General features: G+C 45.7%; 1 protein-coding gene and 1 long non-coding RNA gene across 10 annotated transcripts in view; one reads left to right on the forward strand and one right to left on the reverse strand.

Annotated features, from left to right (window-relative positions):
* Positions 1 to 1,215: 1,215 nt before the first annotated feature.
* LOC114011560 (uncharacterized) lies at positions 1,216 to 10,970 on the reverse strand. Of its 2 annotated transcripts, XR_008747807.1 has the most exons (3): positions 9,607 to 10,970; positions 8,047 to 8,122; positions 1,216 to 7,459 (listed from the first exon to the last, which is right to left on the reverse strand). It is a non-coding gene; the product is annotated as an uncharacterized LOC114011560 (long non-coding RNA). The 2 variants fall into 2 exon arrangements; XR_003553500.2 differs by having other exon boundaries at positions 8,047 to 10,970.
* Positions 10,971 to 11,098: 128 nt separating this feature from the next.
* Positions 11,099 to 11,365, forward strand: part of NRF1 (nuclear respiratory factor 1) — a 74,193-nt gene continuing 73,926 nt past the window's right edge. For 4 of the 8 annotated variants that reach the window (XR_008747806.1, XM_055808383.1, XM_055808384.1 and 1 more), the window contains exon 1: positions 11,099 to 11,245. The gene's annotated coding sequence lies outside the window, so the exon portion shown is untranslated. The remainder of the gene's footprint in view (positions 11,246 to 11,365) is intronic. The other 4 variants (XM_055808387.1, XM_055808389.1, XM_055808381.1 and 1 more) reach the window with 3 other exon arrangements.

The raw sequence follows: 11,365 nt of genomic DNA on the forward strand, positions 1-11,365 counted from the left end.
AAATAATCAAATAGAGTTTTCAGTAAGCTAACTCCTGTCTCATTTGCTCATTTTTCACTGTCTTGGTTCCCCACTGCCATTTCAGATGTCCTCCAGGAACAAAGAAAGCCCAATTTTACTGTCTTTCTTACATGCCTCTCTCTCTCAAGCTTTCTGTTTATTTTAAAAAGGCATGTCTTCCCCCCCACCCCCTCTCTTTTGCTAGTAATTGTTATACAAAAGACCACAAGGAACAAAATATTGGAACTTACAGAAACGGTTGCTCTCTGAGACATGCGGTCTAGGTACCATGGCACTTGCAAGTATTGATGTCTTTCATTTCAGATACTGGAATGGTTTTGTTACATTCCAGCGTGTTATATACTATAGAATTATCCAGTAGTATAGAAATATACCAGTAGCTTTCTGGAGGTATTCATTGAATTCTGGAGTCCTGCTTTTTGCAGATCTTTTGCTGTCCCCTTAGGGAAAGCTTAGGGCCCTCCCACCCTGACGGTCTCAGATCATAGGTTAGTCCTAAGAGAATCCCTGGGAGAAAATACCTTTTTCCTTGGCTTTTTTGATTTAGTCTGCACTTAATTTTGTTAAAAATAAGAAATATTTCGTTCTTTTAAAATAAAATAGGGCCCTTTCAGTCTGAAGTGTTCCTTCTAGGTTATTGCTATATCACTTCAGGAGAAACAAAGGGGTTTTTTATTCTTTACTGTTAAGGTCTGATATATTTATGACTAAGCTAAAGTAAACTGAGTGTGAAATTTTTTTATGCAAAAGGCTGGCTTAGTATCAGCATTTCTCCCAATTGTCTTCTAGCCATAATTGGCACTAAAAGAGAAATGTTTAAGAAAAATGAGGAAAACATTTAATACAACACATGGTTACAACAGCTTCCTTGGAATGGCTGTGATTATATGCCATGAAGGGAGCAGTTTGCTCTTTGGTGGACATTCTTGAACCAAATGCTTTAAAAGTTCACCTGCAATTATTGCTGAATGCTAGAATATTTTTAATAGCTGAAATTGCAAGCAATAGGCCAAGTGCTCCTACAGTCTAGAAGGAAGCCCTTTTTAAATGTTAGCAGGTAGACTGCAGTACATGGATTATATGAAGAAAGCAAAAGTACTTAATGCCATCTAGCGCAAGCAGAAAATGACATTTAACTTCAGAAAATCTTTTCTCTCTCAGGGTGATTCAAGTAGGTCATACATCTCTTGGGGGTACTTTTTCCACATCATTTAATAGGAAGTGCCCCTTCTGTGAAGTACAAAGATAACCAGCCTGGGAGAAGAGTTCTCCACGCATACTGAGATGGTAAATCAGAAGCTACAAAACTGACATTCGAATTGAAGTTGTATTGGTTAAGCAATTAGTTACAATAATTATTGCAGCTGGTTTTTCTTTTTTTAGTTTTCTCTGTGGCTAAATGGTCAACACATTTGAAAGAGTCTTTAAACATGGGTCATCTCACCTTGCTTTGCATGTCTATGGCATATCGAGCTCTGCCTGAGCTAGTCATGCTGGGATCCTCTTACAGATAAAAAGGAGATGGGAAAAAGGCATGTGAGGCGTGACCACTTCTGAACCAAAATGTCTGATGTTTCTTTGCCACATTTATAGCAAACAGCTCATTCCCTAATTATTTCATTCCTGGAAAAGTTATTTTACTACCTATGACTTTTTTGACCTCTCTTCATCTGAAAAACATGTTTGTAGAATAAATCTGCTGCCCAATCCTCATCTGATCTGATGGATGTACTACCGTAGAACGTATTCCACTTTGTGGAATACACAGTTACAACCACTTTTATGCTCATTGCATAGCAGGAATGATCTGGGTCCCCTCTTGTTTACACAAAATGTTGTCTGTGACAGCTTCTATGGGTTTATTTTCATAGCAATTCAAAATGTTATGTAGGTTGACTGACCTTGAAGCCATAATATGTTTATATATATAGAGAGAGAATTTCTGTTTTGTGACATTTGCTTTTGATGATGCTGGGAGTTTCCAATACTTGATTTAATGTATCCTTCACTAGAGATGGCTGTGGAGGAGCCAGTGGGAATGCTCTGCATGTGTAAGATGGAATTTTTTTTTTGTCAGAGAAGGGGTGGGGCCTGTTAAGGGTATCTATTTCATGTCTGTAGAGTTTGGGTTGTAAGCAGAATTTATCAAGCCCCTAAAACAGCAGAAGTGAAGGCTGGATCGATCATAAGTGATGTAGAGGAATGATGTCACGTTCCTTGTTTTCTTAATCTGACCTTTCTATGGGAAAAGAATTGTCTTGCAACATCAGCTGCTTCGTAACAGAGCTTCATAAGGAGTTATGGTTGGTTTAAATCTTCTGACATGACTTGCAATCTGCTTATTGGCACCAATCCAATGCTTGAAGAAATGAAAGGAAGAAAATGCCAACCCTTATGAAATCACTGCTTCTTCTGATACTGTTGACAGTAGTTCCCTCTCTAGTGTTCTCCATTTTGTCATTTCCCCTTCTGCTTCAGTTCTTCAAGGTATGTAATGCTTTATTTATTATTTAAAGCTGAAGTTAAATCAGACCTATTGAAACAGGCATCTTCTGCTGGAGCACAGGAGAGCTTTCTAAACATGAGGCTCTTTGTCTTATTCCAGTAGTAACTGTTGAGCTTGCCATGGTGTCTGGCTCATCTCAAATGATACGGCCTGAAATGGTGTCCTTGAAAGAAAGAGTCCTTCTGTCACCTGTTGTTTTGGCTTCTGAGATACTTTATCCAGGAAGCCCGGAACCTTCTGAAAATAGATATAATATTTTGGGAGTACCTGATAATTATAGCTTGCCCTTTTGGAACTGTCCAAGGAATAGGTCTGTTTTCTTAGAGAAGTACGTTTTTATTGATTCCTCATCCTTTTCCATCGTCTTATGCATGTGGCTTGCATAATTTCTGTTGCCATTACCAGAAAGCAGTGAGCAGAGGAGGAAACATTGCAAGCTCTTACACTAGCAGTGGATACTTTGCTTTTCTTGCTTAGAACCACAGTTAGGGTCTGTTGCAATGCTTTGACAGGTCTTAAAAAGTTCTTCACAACCTGGCATTGCAAGCTTACTTGGAAGAGGAGATGAAAGTAGTTTTAATAGTTTGTGAGATTTCAGACTGGCAACCTCCTGGGGGTGTCTCTGGCGAGCTTCTCACTGTCTCTTGAAATATCCCAGGATCGTTCAGCTCTCGGGTAACTCCAGGACTGTTCCCATGCCTACATGTGGCACAGCTGTGCTAGTCCTGAGCTCACCAGCAGTCATAACCCACAGTTCATCACTGTCTTTACAATGATCTTCCATGAAGTGAGTATTGTTATGCCTCCTTTCTCTTAAACTTCTTCCTTTCAGCTCTTTATAGTAAGAAAGTGCACTACTTTCAGCCTTTCATTCCTATATTACACTTTTTAAACCTGTTATTCTTGTTGCTCTCCTCCATGCTTCACAATGCTACTGTTTCGTCAGCAGAAGGTGACAATACTTCCAACGTAGTTTTTCTTCTCACATGTTGCTACATGAGAGTCATAAAACTGAGACTCATGGGATTAATCTCCCCTAAATCTAATGTCTGCAACAATACCTGGACTAGTTGTCTAGATTCATATAGTAAGAGCAGTTCAGGATGTGATTCCTCTGATTAAATGTATGCAGAGGCTTAAAGCAGCCCCAGGTGTCTTGTTTAGGTACAGGAATATCTAGGGAGATCTATCCCACTCTCTGTCATATTTAAGATTTTAATGAAAATGCAAATTCAAATTTAGTGTGGACACAGAAATGTAAGTTCTTCGAAGTGATGAGTCCAGAAAAACTAGCATAGCCATCATGGCTTGGGGGTCCTAAGGTATTTGGACTAAAGGCCATAAAAAGGGGTACCAGAAAACTTTAAAACCTCTGTGACTAGTGTCTTGGATGACGAGAGTAAAACTGTGCAGGATATTGTGTCTGTCTAATCTGCTGTTAAAAGAAAACCACTCGGCCTGTGCCATTTGGGCACCCCTGTTCAGAGAACAAAAATACCTCCTGACTTCAGCATGGTGGTGTCTCAGATGCGGAGGAGTGGAGCGGAGCTAGACAGTTCCTTGGAGAGGAAGCACAGTCGTCTTGAGCTTATCACTCCTGCACAGTTGTAAACTCAGCCCCGCTCACTCTCGCTAATAATAGCCAAGTGTAATTGTGTTCAGATGGCTAGCCCAGCCAGGGGAAAATCACCTTGCCTGTTACGCAGTTTAGGCGCAATTGCCTTGAGTAATGAAGAAAAGCAAATCATAAATATCCAATTTGGTGTAATCAGTCTTCAGTGACTGCTTAGAGAATTTTTTTCCCTAAGAAAAGCAGTTTGGACCTGAAGAAGTATCTCACAACAAGCAGATTTGCAGCCCTGTACAGAAGTCATTGCAGCAGCATGTTACTTGGAAGTGCTGTATGCTACTGCGTTAGGAAGACGGCAGCTGGTCTAAGGAGGGGTCACCCAAGTTTGGCTCCCAAGTTGGGCTCCCAAGTTTGCTGGAGTAGTGCTGGCCACAGCCACCCCTGCCAGCTCTGTCCCACAATCGAGGACTGGGATTATCAGGTGTTCCAGCAGCAGTGCAGGGCTGGTAAACAGCAAGCCTCAGCATGGAAATTAGAGTCAGGCTACCCCTGTCCTAAGAACCAATAAAAAAAAAATCTTCACCAGTGTGTCTGAAAATAAGCTTCAGGCAAAACGTGGGGATGGGAGAGGAAAGCCTTCCTGCCAACAAGTTCCCATCTCCTTTCTTCTTTTTTTACACTCTCATTTTTGTCTCCCCATTAACTGTTTTTGCTGTAAAATCTACTGTAGTTTGGTGCTTAGCTGCAAGGAACGTTGCAATGCGCACTGAAAAGCTATACATAATAGCCTAAGTGGGCTCTTACACGCCATTCTCTCTCAGTAGTTGTTACTATTACTGCTGTTTCATAGAGATGAGAGAATGGCACTCATCCAACACTGCTGTCTTTTATTTCTAAATACTCTGGGCACTGACAGAATAGAAACGATTAATCACCAGAATCAGTGAAGAAGCTGGCTGCTGTGGGGCAAGCCCAAAATCCAGACCGCTTTTGGTTACTGGCTGCTGCAGAAGGGGAACCACAAGTAAAGCTGTTATACCTAAAACATGTCATGTATGGCTTGTGTTGCTGCACATTCAGACTCCATTTTGTTGTATAATCATACGCCAAAACAGGGGTCTCAGTCCCAATGTGGGGTATGTTCTAGATCAGGGGTCCTCAAACTACGGCCTGCAGACTGGATACGGCCCCCCAGGGTACTCAATCTGGCCCCCCGTATTTACAGAACTCCCCCCCACTCCGCCGGGGGTTGGGGGGGGCGGAAACCAAGCAGCAAGCAGCCGCAGATGACTTCCTGCCACTTCATCCGCACGCCGGCCCCCTGTTAAAAAAGTTTGAGGACCCCTGTTCTAGATCTTCAAACCATGAATTCTTTCTCCCTGCTGACGAGAAAACTGAGGTCTCCAGAGCCCATAACACAGATCCTCTTTCCCTACTCCCAAGGGAAACCTTTTGAGGCTGCCTTGGAGCACTGCTGGTTCAGGTGAGTAGCCAAACAGTACTTAAAAATAGGCAGCAGAGCCCTAACAAAATTTATTACTGTCCAAGAAAATCAGTCTTGAAATTAAGTGTTGACTGCCCAATTCCTTTCTATAAGAGGTTTTTTTGCTGGTGAAATTATGAGTGTGAGCTGGCTCTGGGTGGCGATGACAAAGAATTACCCAAGCTCTCCAGTTAAGAGTTATGGCATAACCCAGAAGCCATGCTGGAAATTCTGGTCTTAAGGTGGATCTCATGACACTGAGCCTGAAATAGAGAAAAAAGCTCTTTTTCACGGAGGTACTGGCAATCTGGGAAAGAGACCAAATATGTTAAATAATAAGCCTGGAGAACTGGAATTATATGGGAAAATGCCTCTTCTCTCTCATACCTGGCAAAGCTAATCACATATTATCTTCAGCCTCTTTACTCTGTCCCATGTTGCCCTAACACTGGACAACTTTAGGTGCTTGTCATAGACTGTGCAGACAAATGGCAAGATCAGTGTATGCTGAACGTGACCAAACAGTATTTGAACAGAAGGAGTGAAAATAAGCTGAAAATACCTGAGGAGTGTACACAAAGGTGAACTAGGTATAAGGATCTAAATTGAAGAGATGTAATATTCAGATGAATGACCAGAAATCCATATTTGCAGAGCCCTGACAGGCTCTGGGATATGCTGCAGGAATCTACTATTTTAGCAGTAGCAGCTCTCCAGAACAATTGCACCTGTGTAGATTTTGGTGACTACAAAAACTAACAGAGCTTCTCATCACAGGAATCCTTGCAAAACTCAGACTCAGCATTGGTCTAATCGGGCTCCAGAGAAGCTGTGGCAACCAGAGAGCCTAATCAAGGCTACTTACAACAAACTCATTGCACTATCAACATCCTCCTTAGAGTAATGAAACCCAGCCTGGCTCTTTATGAGCCGTGCAAATCTGGTTCATTGCACATTACTGAACAATCGCTGTTGCGAAGACTTGCATTAAAGAATAGCAATGGATGCAATTTTTTTAATCTGAAAAAGAGGGAGAAAAGAAAAAGGCCAAGCAGCTGTGTCTGTATTCTTCCCCCCTTCAGGCTCCACTGTGAATGTTCAAAAACTGCTCAGTTAGTTCTGCTAAATCATCAGGGTGTTTTGTTTACAGCACAGTGGGTTAATCAGTTACTTTTCAATGGGCTTAAGATGAGAATAAGAACTCTGTATGAAAGACAACAGACCCATCCACTTTTCTTCCCCTGCTGATACAAGATGCCAAGCGGCTGGGATTCCACCTCTTCCATCACTTGCAAGCACAGGCGGCCTTGCAAGTGCCAACAGGCAGTAGTAGATGTTTTAACTCTGAGGCAGCTAGGACATTCGGTGGCAATCAGACCCTGAAGAGCATTGCTGCCGCTGCCAGGAATGGATCTTCTGCTGCACAACTACCTGCAGGTCCTTCACCTCCAGCATGCCAGAGATCAGCCTTCCCATATAAATCCAGGAAAGTAACAGATTCTTGTTTGTTACAGTATCTGTTCACACAATATGCAAGAGTTGGTGTGTTCAGAAGTCCTGCAGCTACACCTGTGACTCTGAAACACTTTTTGGAGAAATCTTACACACACACCCCCCCCCACCCCCTGCCCACATTGTCTTAGCTGACAGGAGCAGTATGTTGGATTGACCTGGTCTATGAGAGGTGCTAAATACACCAGCAAGGGCATGTGTTTCATCCCCTTAGGAAAACCTGATGTTTGTGGTCCCCAAAAGTTAATAGTACTTTTTGACACCTGCAAACCTTCTGGTTGTAATACAGCCACACTCCCACAGAAGAAAAGTCTTCACTGGAGCCAAGACTCTGACTCTTATTTGTGCATGGACCCTTCTGTGGCACCTGAAAACACACAAAATCTGTGACCCAAGGCTGGTGGCACTTTCAGGCCAGACCTGTCTGAGGCTTTTGGCCAAAGCTCAAAAGCCACTTATGCTGATGGTAGTAACCCACCCATGTTACAAAGCAGCACCAGCTAATTGACCCAGGCACTCCCATTCCCCTTATGCTTTCCTGTGCGTCCTTTCCTAGGCAATCCTTCCTTGTTACTCATCTGTTTTCTTGTTATGTCCCAGAAGTCACCAACCAAAGACAAGGGGATCTGCTAGAACAGCTTGTACATAGTCTTCTGACCTCTCTCTTACAGCCTGACAGCACCTGATCAGACACATCCAGCTGGTAGCTTGGTAACATTGTCCTCACGTTATCCCTTTCACATTTTCTCTTCTCAGACCCAGGATGTGGACAGGTTAACCTTTCTGGGCCTGCCATGCCACCAGAGCTCCCTTTCCCCACCATGCATCATTGTTCCTTCCTCATCTTTCCCTGAATGCTGGATAAAGCATGTCCTAACCAGTCCCTGGCATTCCCATGGGTGTGCAAGTCAGGCTACCTACCCTTCTGCTGGCCAAATGTAGATTTGTACTCACCAGGATTCTTTTCCCAACCCTTTTCACGCAGGATTATGCGTGAATGACACAGCATGGTCTGCATCCTCGTGAGAACCTGGGGAGAGACATGCTGATGCTCAGTTTTTCAAAGAGAAAGTGTTAGTTTGTTCATACTAGGAAATGCTGCCTCTCTGGAGGACCTTTTTGGCACATCCCAAATGAATGTCGGTGCTGTTCCCTACCAAGAGACTTTGGTCCTGTGTGCACTCCTCTCTTCATGTAACTAAGAGCATTTTGAGAGGGGTGGAAAAAAAGTAAGTATGTGTGCCAGCCACTGTCCCAGCACACTCAATAGCTATTGGCTCATAGATATGCACTTTCACGAGCCTATGGTTTGATCTGCCCATTCCAAACTGATTAGCAACATGTGGCCTTGAAAATATGTACCAGGATGGGACTCTGAGATGACCATGTCATCCACCCCTCTCCCTGAGGCAGGAGCAACTCTACCTACAGCATTCCTGAGCGGTATTTTGTCTAACCTGTTCTTAAAACCTCCAACGGGGGAGACTCCAGAGTGTCCCAAAGCTCTTCCAGTATTATCAGATCCTACCATTATGAAATTTTCTTGGTAGCTCATCTAAAACTACTTTCCTGTTACATATCAGGAAGTGATCTTCCTCCTGTGGAGATTCTGGGTCACTATGGGTTATACCAGGCCTGTCGACTAGCACAGCCTCAGGTCTCAGTGCTTGTGGCCCAGCTCCAAAACTGCTGATTAGCACAAGGGAATTCCACTGCTGTTACAGTCCGCATCAGCTGCCTCCACATGTCTGCCTGCGTTGGCAAGGCACTCCCCTCTCTTCAAGGAGCGGCAAGCCCAGCCAGGACACCTTCACAGCTCTGCAGCAGAAGATACATTCATCTCAGCAACTGGCATAAGTCACCACTTGGCCTGGATCCACACTTCATACCTATGGGGGGCCAATGACAAAAATCAAGAGCATCCAAAACTTAAAGCGCGTTTGAGTCTACAGGGTCTGAGGTGACATTCCCGTGAAAAGCAGAGGTGTTATTTTCCCCACAATGTGCTGTGAGTGTGCATGCTGTAGCAAAGATCCCAAAAAAATGCAGGGGCACTGCGCAAGTGACAACTGGAATGTGACTCTACAGAGTGGACAGTCAATCCTGAGCTGACCCGATACACATGCCAATTGCCTTGGATGGCTCTGCAAAGGAGGCACACCAGTTAGCATTTGTTTTCCATACTGTGCTTTCCATATGCTTGCATCTTCAGATGGGTATAGTGCGGTCATCTCTTCCTACCCTAACAAGTCACCTACTATTGCTTTATTCTATTTGTAAATAGAAAAAATTGGTGGCTGTGTTTTATTCCACCTATCAGATGAAAGTTATTTCTGCATTTTCTGGTTTTGCCTGAGTATCAGTAAATTTGCAGAGTGCTGTGAGTTGGCAGGCATGTAGGACACATCCCCTTTTACAGGGACTGGTACTACACGCCAAGGGAAGTTGTAAAATCCCAGTAGTTGATATTAGTATAATGACCAAAATTTTATCATTTTTAGTACAATGACATACCCATGGACGAGGTTTCTACTAGGCACAGATGGCAGGCTGATGTCCTGAAATGAAACAAATTGTGTACCTTTTACGCCAACAAAAATAAAATTATGATTAACGTAAAAGTCTACTGAATTTTTGATCTGCCACATATTTAGCACAGAGCACATAAGAAACATGTAAGATCCTGAATGAAGCATTACTGAAAATATTTTGCTTTCCAGGCTGCTCTTAACCAGCTTCTGTGAACTCTTCTCCTGGTACCTGTTCTCATTGTATTTTCCATGTAACTCTTCAGGTGTGGGGAAAACATATTTGACAGATTCAGTGGATGAGACATCAAGTCCCATCTTAAGACTCCCTCCTACAAAGCACAGATTTATATTTCCCCTCACCTCCTTTTCCCTCTGTTTTAAATCCTTTATATTGCAGGTTTCTACTGAAAACCCTGGCTGCCTTGGGACAGCAACAGCCTTCAAATGTGAACACCTTCCCCCAGAACAAGGCCACAATCCCAACAGACGTCTCTGAGCCCTAGTATGATAATACAAGAAATTACTAGCTTCCACATACCAGGAAGGATAGTTAGTGGGGCTAAAGCCGAGTTCCATTTGATACCCACTCGTTGGCAGCGGAAACGAGAGGCCTTGTGGAGTACGTTGGTGTTCAGGGCAGAGAACAGGCGGTCAGGCCACCAATGGTCTTATCACTGTTTTCTTACGTGCAGCAGGGACACCCATCCCCTTGGCATGACACCAAGCTGTGTTTCGGAGGAGCTCCAGCACAGGAGCCACAGCTGCTTCAAGCCAGCGGCCCTCGCTGGGAGCAGGCAAAGATTTACAGCTACAAACAGATGGCCTCTCGCACAGCCTGCCGGCCTCCTGACGTGTTATTTTCATCTGTGTCTCTTTTCTTAGTTTTGGGTTTTTTTTTAAACCCAGATTAGCTCAGCAATATGGTTTCTCCTACCCAAAAACTGCCAGGGTGGCACATGGCTGAGCGCAAGGCAGGGAAGCCATGGCCCAGCAGCAGGCTATGGTGCTTTTAAACCGGCTTTTTCCACAGAAAAACACGCCTGGGACCGCAGTCTGCTTGGCTGAGGTGCCAGGTCCAGTGCAGCCAAGGCTGGGACCCCCTGCCCGGCCCGCCGTCGCCTCAGAGCTCTACCGCCCGCCGCCCGAAGCCCCTTCACACCGCCTCGTTGAGGGGGAGAATCGGGGCGACCTCCCCAAGATGGCGCCGACACCCCCGCGGCGTGCCCCCTCCCCCCCCGCTCCCCTCCCAGCGGGGGAAGAGGCAGCGCAACCTCCTCAACATGGCGCCGGCGGCCGCCCGCGCCCCGCCACCTCCTCCCTCGCCCCTCACACCGCCCACGACCTCCCGCACATGGCGGCGACGCCGCCTCCCGCCGCGGCCCTCGCCCTCCTCATCATGGCGGCGGCGCCGGGCTATGACGCCATACGTCCTCCTCCCCCCCTCTCTCCCTCTCCCCCCCGGCCTCCTCCCGCCACCGCCGCCGCCGCCGGTCCCCGCCTCTCCCGCTCGCCATTGCGGCGGCTCAGGGCGAGCCGCGCCGCGTCCCCGCTCGGCTCCCTCCCCGGCCGCCGCCCGGCAGAGGCTCCACGGCGCAGGCCCGCCGCAGCGCAGCCGCTCTGAGGTGAGTGTCCTACCGCGCAATCTCCCAGCTCCTCCAGCCCGGCGCAGCCGCAGCAACGCGGGGGCCCCCGCCGGCCGTCCAGGCACCCCCGGCTCCGGCGCCCGCGCCTCCCCTCAGCGC

This window comes from Falco peregrinus, chromosome 6, assembly GCF_023634155.1.
Source record: "Falco peregrinus isolate bFalPer1 chromosome 6, bFalPer1.pri, whole genome shotgun sequence".
Classification (NCBI taxonomy): Eukaryota; Metazoa; Chordata; class Aves; order Falconiformes; family Falconidae; genus Falco; species Falco peregrinus.